General features: G+C 34.1%; 1 non-coding gene across 1 annotated transcript; it reads left to right on the top strand.

Annotated features, from left to right (window-relative positions):
* Window positions 1-9,181: 9,181 nt before the first annotated feature.
* LOC128873050 (U1 spliceosomal RNA) lies at window positions 9,182-9,344 on the top strand. Its single transcript, XR_008456312.1, has one exon. It is a non-coding gene; the product is annotated as a U1 spliceosomal RNA (small nuclear RNA).
* The last annotated feature ends 1,082 nt before the right edge of the window (window positions 9,345-10,426 follow it).

A 10,426-nucleotide genomic window follows, 5' to 3' on the forward strand; every position in this document is an offset into this window, starting at 1 on the left:
TTAAATATCTCAAGAGGAGATAAGGCTGGCGAAATAAATATTTTCACGAATGTTATTTGATGCAAAGGAAATAAGTTATATGATGTAAATAATTTTGGTGCATGTGAAGCAGCGGTAACGATTTGAGAAACAAAATAAGTTTTTTAAGTGAAACTTTATATTATCTTCATCCATGATATAATACGATTTGTTTGGAAAAATTGTTTAAACTAATAAAGCCTTAAATTAGAGCTTGAACAAGGATAAAAGATGGAATGAAGGAAAGCAGATGCTCCGTCATCCTTTTTCTTCATTCATCGTTGACTTTGAAACTTCTACTTGTTATGTCTTCAGAAGTCACTGAACAATATTGTTAAGGCCTTCTTTATGGCCCAACAATGTCTACTCTTTTTTTAAGACTTTCTTCAATCACCCTAGGAATTCCAAAATAAATTAAAGTACAGTTCAGTTTAATACAATATTTAGGATTCCATTTCTTACGGTTGTTCCTGGTTGAAGATTCCTGGTGTAAGCCACGTCCTTTGGGAAAAGTGTGCCAACGGTTTTGTGAGCATTGCAGCGAGCTTCCTCGGAGAGCGAACGATACACTGATATGTCGGTGCGTCGATATATCATATCAGTGTGTCATTTGACCCATGAAGAAGCTAGCTGCAACGCTTGCGAAACGTCCCAACACTTTTCCCAAAGGGCAGTAGTGACGCCCGGAAGCTTCAACGAGAGTTATCTGTTATTATCCTTCCTCTGAACTTCTCAAATATTTGATTCATTCATTCGATACAGACTTTCTACAAAACATAAAAAAAGGAACTATGGCTAATCCTTTTGGACTTAGGCTAATGGAGACAGTAGACTCAAATTAAGACAGATTGGAACAGATTGGCACAAATTTCTCTTAAGCTGACTTTTGTCATATACACTCATTTGACAGATTGTCAAACCATAACAATTCTTACTCTGGCCTATCTATTTCTTTTGACAGCGTTTGATTCAAGTCATCTAAACCCTTTGCGTTCAATGTCTACTCTCAACCACAAAAGCATTTTTACCATTCTGGTCGTATGATTGCTCTTAGCCACCACGACAAAGAACCATTCTAATCTTATATTGTATTAAACCATATAGCACTTTACACTTTCTCTGTATATTTATTATTTGAAGTTAAATTCAAGACATTTTCAATGCCAAATGTTTTTTATTAATGATTAAAAATATTAAGAATTTCATTCCAAAATGAAATAGAAACAAAAAAATTCATGTTAAATTAGAAACTTGACATTAAAAACAAGCTTTTAACTATAAATTCATATACATTTGTCTCCGATTGTACCTTCCAAATAACCTTAAAATATTTTAAAAATAATACTCCAAAATGGCAAAAGGAAAGTTACCGAAAGATACCACATGATGGAGAATTATATTTTATAATTTTGACATAAAAACATAACATTAAAACACATTATTGTGTAAAGACATATCTAAAGTTCGCAAAAGAATTAATAAATCTTGTTTATCCTTCATAATCTTGCAAATTATTTATCACTGCTCGTTCTTCGGAAATTAATTCCGACCAGTACGACACCGTAATGACCGTTAATATAGTGTCATTCCACACGAAACCGGACACGTTTTGGAGTAAAACCTCAGATTTTGACGAAACTTGGATATGTTGTAGTTTTTAGTGATATTTGAACGTATCTCAAAGCCAACGGATGAAGATGACCTTTCACGTGCTTAGAGTGAAGACATGAAAGTGTCAAATACAAATTATTTCAGCACAAACAAAATCCTTTTTTAACCGATTTTTTTTTGTATTATTTTAAATAAATGCCATGTTTTTATACCGGGACAAATTAAAAAAATTTGAGTAAAGATGAGTTTATAGCCTTACTTTCCTCTTTTTGATGGTGCTTTCAAAAATATGGACAAATTTAAATTGGCTGAATGAAAATTGATTGAAGTGATCGCTGCATCAAAGCGCGTCGTGGCGGGCGAGAGGCTCGACCGTATGATACTACTAAATTTAACTGTAGCATAACTTTAACATAACATGGTCTAATACAGTTAATAAATATTAAAATCTTACTCTCTATCAATGACACTTATTGCTGAAAAAAGTTGCCACAGTTCAATGGAAACCACGAGAAGGTGGTGGTGCATATTCTTCCATCGGGATAGGATGGAATTTGACAGAATTAGGTTATTGGATAAATATTCTATCATATCATAATGGACAACAGATTAAATAAATCACTGATAATTATCATTAATTTTATAATTTCGACAATTTCTGATTTTTTACTATTAGAATAAATTTTTGCTGTTAAATGGGATACTATGTCCAATCTAATAATATCTAAATAGATATCTAATGATCTCTAAGTAGACCATTAGAAGACCAAATAACAACACCACAGAAGTTGTTCGATTGGACGAGTGCTAATGTCGAAAAACTTAATTTCCAGTTCAGCACAATACAAGAATATAACGATCATTGGAAATTATTAATATAAACACATGAACTTGCTGAAACCATTCGTGGAACGATCAATTTTCATTCATTTGTATCAACAGACATACATATGTAGTATCTCATTTATCAGCTAAAATTTCTTCTAATAGTAAAAAATCAGAAATAATCGAAATTATAAAATTAATGATATTTATCAGTGGTTTATTCAATATGCTGTCTATTATAATATGATAGAATATTTATCCAATAACCTAATTCTGTCAAATTCCATCCAGAATATTTATCCAATAACCTAATTCTGTCAAATTCCTCACCCTCAATTCCTCAATTCAAAACTTTCTCGTGGTTTTTATTGAACTGTGGCAACTTCTTTTCAACAATAAGTGTGATTGATAGAGAGTGAGTTTTTGATATTTATTAACTGTATTAGACCTTGTTGCGATCACATGCCCTACGCAACAATGATAGACGCAGTCGCTCGCATAGTTTTTAGTAACATCGTATGGTCGAGCCTGTCGCGCGCCACGACGCACTTTGATGCACCGATCGCTTCAATCAATTTTCATTCAGCCAATTTAAATTTGTCCATTTTTTTGAAAGCACCAACAAAAAGAGGATAAATGATGCTATAAACTCATTTTTATTCAAATTTTTTTCATTTGTCCCGGTAAAAAAACATAGCATTTGTTTAAAATAATTAAAAAAAAAAACGGTTGGAAAAGGATTTTGTTTGTGCTGAAATAATTTTTATTTTATGCTTCCATGTCTTCGTTATTAGCACGTGGAAGGTCATCTTCATCCGTTGGCTAGTTTAATAGTTATGTTTAAAAAAAAAAGCACAAAACTTTGAACAGTTGTAAAACGGACAATTTTCAAATTTTTTTTAAATCCTTTGAGATACGTTCAAATATCACTAAAGACTACAGCATATCCAAATTTCGTCAGAATCTAAGATGTTACTCCAAAACGTGTCCGATTTCGCGTGGAATGACCCTATGTAATATATTCATAATAATATAAATATTTACGACTTTAAGCGAAATTCTCTTCCTTATAAAGACTGTACAAATATTCGTCAGCAAATTCCGTCACTATTTAGATAGCGTAACTTTCTCATTACTAGGGATCTGCTTGATGTAAAGGCTCTTGTTACAGGGCACCATTTCCAAGAGCCTGGGGCACGATTCGTTGGTAAATCGAAATAAGGTGATCTACGATATCGCGTTGACTGTCTGGTCAGTTTTCCTGGTCTATTAAGGTCCTCGACGTTTGTTTTATTCATAAAAAGTAGAATTGTTCGATAACTCCATAGTATACTTATTATTTTATATCAATCTTAACGACAGTAGCCTTCATTAAAACTTTACAGGTCCTTAAACATTGTAAATTATTTCAAGGCACGTCGATTCAAAACTGTTTCTTACAACGTATCAAGAGACCATGACGTTAACATAAAATGTATTTTAAGGATTTCTTATATGAGTATTTTTTATCTTCTATAAGCTACACCAGTGATTCCCAAAGTGGACGCCACCGCCCCCTGGTGGGTGTTGTAGCGATTCAGGGGGGCGCTGACGGCCAACGTGAGCTGTAATTCAAAAGTTCTTAATTGCATTTCCTTCGTAATATCTAGTGGAACGTGGGTTCAGTGCGGTAACCAATTTAGTAACAAAAAAAAAACAATTGTAAATAGTAAATCGCGGTGATTTAAGATTCCTGCTGACGAAAATAGAGTCGAGGATTACTAAATTCTGAAGAGCACACCAGGTTCATCCTTCTCATTAAGATGATTTCGAATGTTTTAACTTTTCTTTGTATTACATTCTATTCCGATTCAATAAATAGTTTCATAATTTCAAAGTTCAATGTTTCTAATTTACACCTTACTTTACTATATTTTACGAAAAAGGTAGAAACATTAATACATATATATTTCCTATTAATTGCTATTAAAATTAAAAAAAAATTAACTTCCAGGGGGCGCTAAGTAACATTTTTTCTGGAAAGGGGGCGGTAGGACAAACAAGTTTGAGAACCACTGAGCTACACCATAATCTCTTAGAAAATATTTTGTATCTTTCCATTAGACTAGAGAAAACAATTTGACTCACTGAGAATAATAGAGGTAGAGCAACAGCTGGATCATCTTACAGATTCAATGGAATTAAAATAGAGAGTATTTTCAAGAATTGTTTACACTAATCCTATACTCTTGGAAGGAAATGATGGATCGGTGATACAAATAAATATTTATTATAGATTGCTCTGATTATAATGTTTCACTTTTAATATGTTTAATCCTGAATATAAGAGAGATATAATAATGCAAGAGTATTATACAGAAGAACACTTAGCTTCCTATGCGAACATATGTAGTTGCATGATATCGATATCGTCGATATCGCCGCCATTAGCATAGCCGCCAAAATATGAATTGTGTAAGAATGCTAAACTATAAGGTGTTAGTGAAGCATTACTTAAACGTATACATTAGAGCCCCAGGATCTGTAGCTACGGTACGAATTTAGCAATTCCGCTGTACCCGAACTATAGGGCGGCGTGGAAGACAGTGGGGCCCAACAGACTGCTGGTATAACATTCCGAATAGGAAAATTCTGACTGATATGTTAGGTGATATTAGTCAAGTTGTCCGACTTCGTACCTTTATAAATAAAACTCACTCCGATTAACTCTGCTATACAATGAAAATGGAATTATAATCGTTGAATAAAAACAATTATAACCTTTTTGCGGTCGTATTAAATTTAGACACGGGTGCGTTACTGTTCGGAATTAATTTCTGACGAACGAGCAGTGATAAATAATTTGTAAGATTATGATGGATAAACAAGATTTATTAATTCTTTTGTGAACTTTAGATATATGTTTACACAATAATGTGTTTTAATGTAATGTTTTTTTGTAAAAATTATAAAATATAATTCTCCATCATGTGGTATGTTTTGGTAACTTTCTTTTTGTCATTTTGGAGTATTGTTTTCAAAATATCTTAAGAAGCGAGAATGACTAATTACACTTAAACACAATTTGTAAAATATGATTTGGAATTCTACCAAGTGTCTTCGGCTATTTCGTATTTATTGCAATCTGTTACAGAAAAAATAATAATATTCAATATTATCGTCTTTGAAAAATTTAACATGTTCATATCTTATTGTCTAACTTATAATTACTAATGTTCTTATTACATATTTTAGACCACTTTCTATTAATCTATTATTACACTAATATCTTAGAATCCATTACTATTGTCTAATGGCATTAATCTTTTCAGTCTGCGGTATACAATATAGGATAGCTATGGTTATTTGCTGTGGTGACTAAGAGGAGACATACGACCGGAACGGTAAAAAAAAAAAAGAAAATATACATGTCGAATTGAGTAACCTCCTCCTTTTTCGAAGTCGGTTAAAAAAACTTTGGTGATTTAGAGTAGGCATACGACTTTAGACTCTAAGGCTTAGAGTTGGAAATTGAAATTGGTCTTTAATGAAGAAAGATATGAATGCAAATGCAAGTGCAAAGCAGTGTAGAACAAGAATTAATTAAATGTAAAGAACGAACAAATGCAAGACTGGTACATTAGGTCTTATAATCAAATTATATGACTTCGTACCCTTATAAATAAAACCCACTGACTAATTCACTCTCCATTTAATCGGAATAAATATTATCACTATCTATAAACCACATATACACTATACGTACACACTATGCGTACACTATAGTTCCTTCAAAAATATGTTTCATCTTTACATTAAACTAGAGAAAACAATATAACGGTAGCCTTTATGAGGAAATCGAATGTGACACAGTGGGAATAATAGTCACAGCAACAGCTCAATCTTCTTTAAGCATCAAATTCCCCCTCCCAATGCAAAGTGTAATTCTTTATATCCGAGTAATGAATTGGCCCCCTTCTATCGCGCAGCTCGATCCGTTTGCAGGCTCGAATAAGATGAACACGCTAATTAAGACGAGGTGGAGTGCGTGTTGAGCACTGATCGCACTGCTCGTTTTAATTCAAGCGGTGGTCGTTCGCTCGTTTGCGCCCTTTCTGGATGCGAAGAGGAGTCCTTGAAAAGTATAATCCAGCAGAAAAGCTCAACAGGGGAATTACCCTTTGAGAAAGTCGCGAGCTAACGCGCAACAATCGCGCGAACCCGAGCTCGAGCGTGGCTCGGTTAATCGTCTATGGGGATTGCGCAACGTGACACTTTGTGCAGCTGTGAGCTCGTGTGATCGTGCGGTGTGGAGAGAGATGCATACACACAGGTACCACGTCAGAATCTCGGTCTACCGCGCGAAGAGCCAGCGACAAGCGCAGCAGGGGTTGAGAAGAGGGTGAAGCAACAGCGAGCGCCACCAACTGGGTCAATACTGACGTCCCTGTCCTTCGTGCCTCCTCCACTCCCCGTGTTCTTCTTACCTACCCTTTTAGCATTCGCGTGGCCACGATAAAGAAACCAGGGGGGTCGTTCATGCGTCCACTTCCGGGGGATGGAACAGCTCGCACGAGCGAGGAACGCGTGTTGGGTGGGAATGGGATCGTTGGAATCCTATAAAAAAATTACGCCAAGTACATGAAGAAGTGGAGGACTCAAGGAGTTATCATTGAACAATAAAAGATCCCCATAAAAAAACTACAAGAAAGTAGAAAAAGATGTGAAATCGAAATGAGCTGCCAGATGATTTGCCTAGATTTCCGTGGCCTGGAAGTCAAATGCTTGGCGTGGCCAGGCAAGGGCAAGCTGTCGATGAATAAGACACTATTATATAGAATCTATTTTAAATTTATAAAAATAAAATTAATATTTCTGTAAACTCTACATAAGAAGTCTAAATTATTATTTGTTTCTTTAATTGAATAGAGTAAAATAAAGGGAGAGGGGATAACAAAAGGGAATATATATATATATATATTTCATATAATTTATTAATTATAAACTCTTATTCGTTCAATTTATAAATTATTATATATACCTGCAATTTTTTTTCTTGTTGCAAGAAATTTTAATGTTAATGATGTAATAAGAAAATGACTCCAATTCTATAAGCTCTACATAAAAAGTCTAAATTAAAAACACTTTAATGGTATGGATCTATTCTGTATGAATGAAGGTACCTGACAATTCAGATTTTGACAACTTACCTTGTAATCAAGATCGATCAACACTTTACAACACTGGCTGCAATTTGTTATTAAACCCTACATAAAAAGTCTAAATTGAAAACATTTTGTTGATATAAATATAATTAATAATGCAATAGTGTAAAAAGTTTTGACACTTGGCAGGTTGTGAATGATGACATCTGTTTGGACTCTCGACGCTCGATGGCCGACGAGCCATGCCGAACCGAATGATTCCGAGAGTCGACGAACGACACTCGGCTTTTACTTAGCTCCTATTGGCTAAGGCTCAAAGGTGACAACGGGAAAATCATACGAAAAATACCGTTTCTGGCAGATTCATGACATGATATGACGATATCTCAGTTGTACGTGATCCGATTTCATTGATTTTGGTTTTATTCGAAAGCTTATATGCGGTTTACATAAGAAAACTGCCTTTAAATTTAGAAAATATTGCAGGCGTGTTGAGAGATTCATGAAAGAAGTTTCAGGTTAGGTTGGAATGAACCATCTCTCCTGTAAAAGATACGTGGTAGCTCCAACGCCAGGTATATATACGCGGTGACGGATAATTTTTCATGTACTTGGCGCCGAGACGCTACCGCGTCTCTAGATCTTGTATCGCGATATACCAATAATCCTACGGTCGCTCCAGATAGGTCTAAATCTTTTCGTGGCTTTTAATTGAGATATTGGGAATGAAGCTGTTAGAATATAAGTAAATTTAAATATAAGCAAAAGCGCCACTATAGCCTCATACGTTAAGCGTGCGAAGGAGACACTTTTTTTTCTTTTTCTTTATGTGCGAGCACGTATAAACACTTGCTCTGTAAAAGCCAATATGAGCAGTCGTTTATTTTCCCTATCCGCGAAGATATTTAACAGAAGCTTTCTTTTTATATGTAGAAAATCGTTAATAACATCCTGGAGGGAGATGAAATCGCTTGTCACGTATAGGTACTGATAAAAAAGGAAGTACTATGTTCAACCATTCCTTTTCGAAAACAATTTACTTAATGGAAGATCTGTATAATGGAAATTCGTTATATGTATATTGAATGGTAAAAGAACATTTTTTATTTGGATTTTGTAAACAAAATAGCGATGTTTAGAGTCAAGAGTTCGAAGAGTGCTTAAGCATTTTATGGATGTTACTTAACAATATGTTGGGCTTGAACACATGTTACTCCAATATTTTAAACGAAGTAAAAAATTTTTGAAATTTTATAAATTATAACAATATATTAAAGTTAGAATATAAGTTATTTCGAACTTTTCAATAGTAACAGTTGTTTCCAATTGTACAGTTGTGTCAACTCGAGTATGATATCGTTAAGAAGGTACACGCACGAATGGGGAAAATGGATGCGCAGTGCGAATGCTTCGGTTCGGATTTAGGTACGCAACTCAGCTCGTAGTTGTCCCCACCACTCCAAGAGCGCGATGCGAAGTTAGTATACCTAGCTGCCGCCAGGGTATGCAGGCGATGAAGAGGTCTCTCGCTGACGAAAGTGCGAGATAGATACTATAAGTATCATCGAGAAACGAATCAAAGCATACTTACCTGGCGTAGAGGTTACCGTGATCAACAAGGCGGTTCCTCCAGGGTGAGGCTCGTCCATTGCACTACGGTTGAGCTGACCTCTGCGAATATCCCTAATGTGGATATCTCGGGCGTAGAATTTTTGGTAGTCGGGACTGCGTACGCGCTATCCCGAATAATTCAATTATAAAAATAAATACCTAGTAATTTTATAAAGTTGTAACTTATACACAACTCTTTATACACTAGTTGTAACAAATTATTTATTCTTCAGTCGTAATTTTCTTGATTACAAATATTACAGTCAAGAAAACGTGTCAACATTAATTAATTGGAGTTATATGCATTATTATTTACTACATAGAAAATATTATGAATGAGTCAAAGTTGTTGTATAACACATGTCACCAAAATAAGAGTACTATTTGAATGGAATTCTTTAAACTACTCTTATTGATAGTTTGTAACTTTGTGTAACATTTTTACGGTACTACGATTCGTTGTAAAAATGACACACAACGTGAATATCTTTACTCATAACTCAATTCGGTTTAAACTACGAGTGTGACTCGTATGATTACAAAACGTGCCACTGCGAGTTTGCTTTGTAGTTCGTAGTTTCTTAATCTTGTTAACAGACAGAGTAGCGACTCAATTCATCACAAAACTCAAAATAAATGGAAGTAGAATCAATTACGGTTACTATGTAGAATAACGTTGCTGTACTGTCGACATTTTCTTAAATTGTTACATTTCGAATAAATTAAAAATATTTAAATACTATTATATTTTGTATTTGCTAAACAATACAATGAAAAAGAATATTTTTCTTGTAACAAATTTTAAAATATCAATTTGTTTCGAAAAATTAGTAATCCGTCTAGAGAGTCGACTGTTTAACGATTAAGCTGCAATTTTCAATATTAATTTTCAATATATATTTTTCGTGGAAGTGTAGGATTTTTTTATGTTTTAAACAAATTGAAATTGTTGCTGAAAACAGAGAAACAATAATTATTTATAGTGATGCATGCACTGGTTAAAATTATAGAATAAACAGTTTTGCAAAGATACGATAGAATTAAGACTAGATATCAAATATAGGGAATAATACATACAAACAAATACCAGAATACTAACATTTATCACTGGAACGTTTTTATAAAAATTGTATCTAAACATTGGGAACGTATGAAGTGTTCGTTCATTTAAATCAAAACAACACAATATGTTAAACTTTGGCTTTAGCCACAACAGT

Source organism: Hylaeus volcanicus, chromosome 2 (genome assembly GCF_026283585.1).
Source record: "Hylaeus volcanicus isolate JK05 chromosome 2, UHH_iyHylVolc1.0_haploid, whole genome shotgun sequence".
Lineage (NCBI taxonomy): Eukaryota > Metazoa > Arthropoda > Insecta > Hymenoptera > Colletidae > Hylaeus > Hylaeus volcanicus.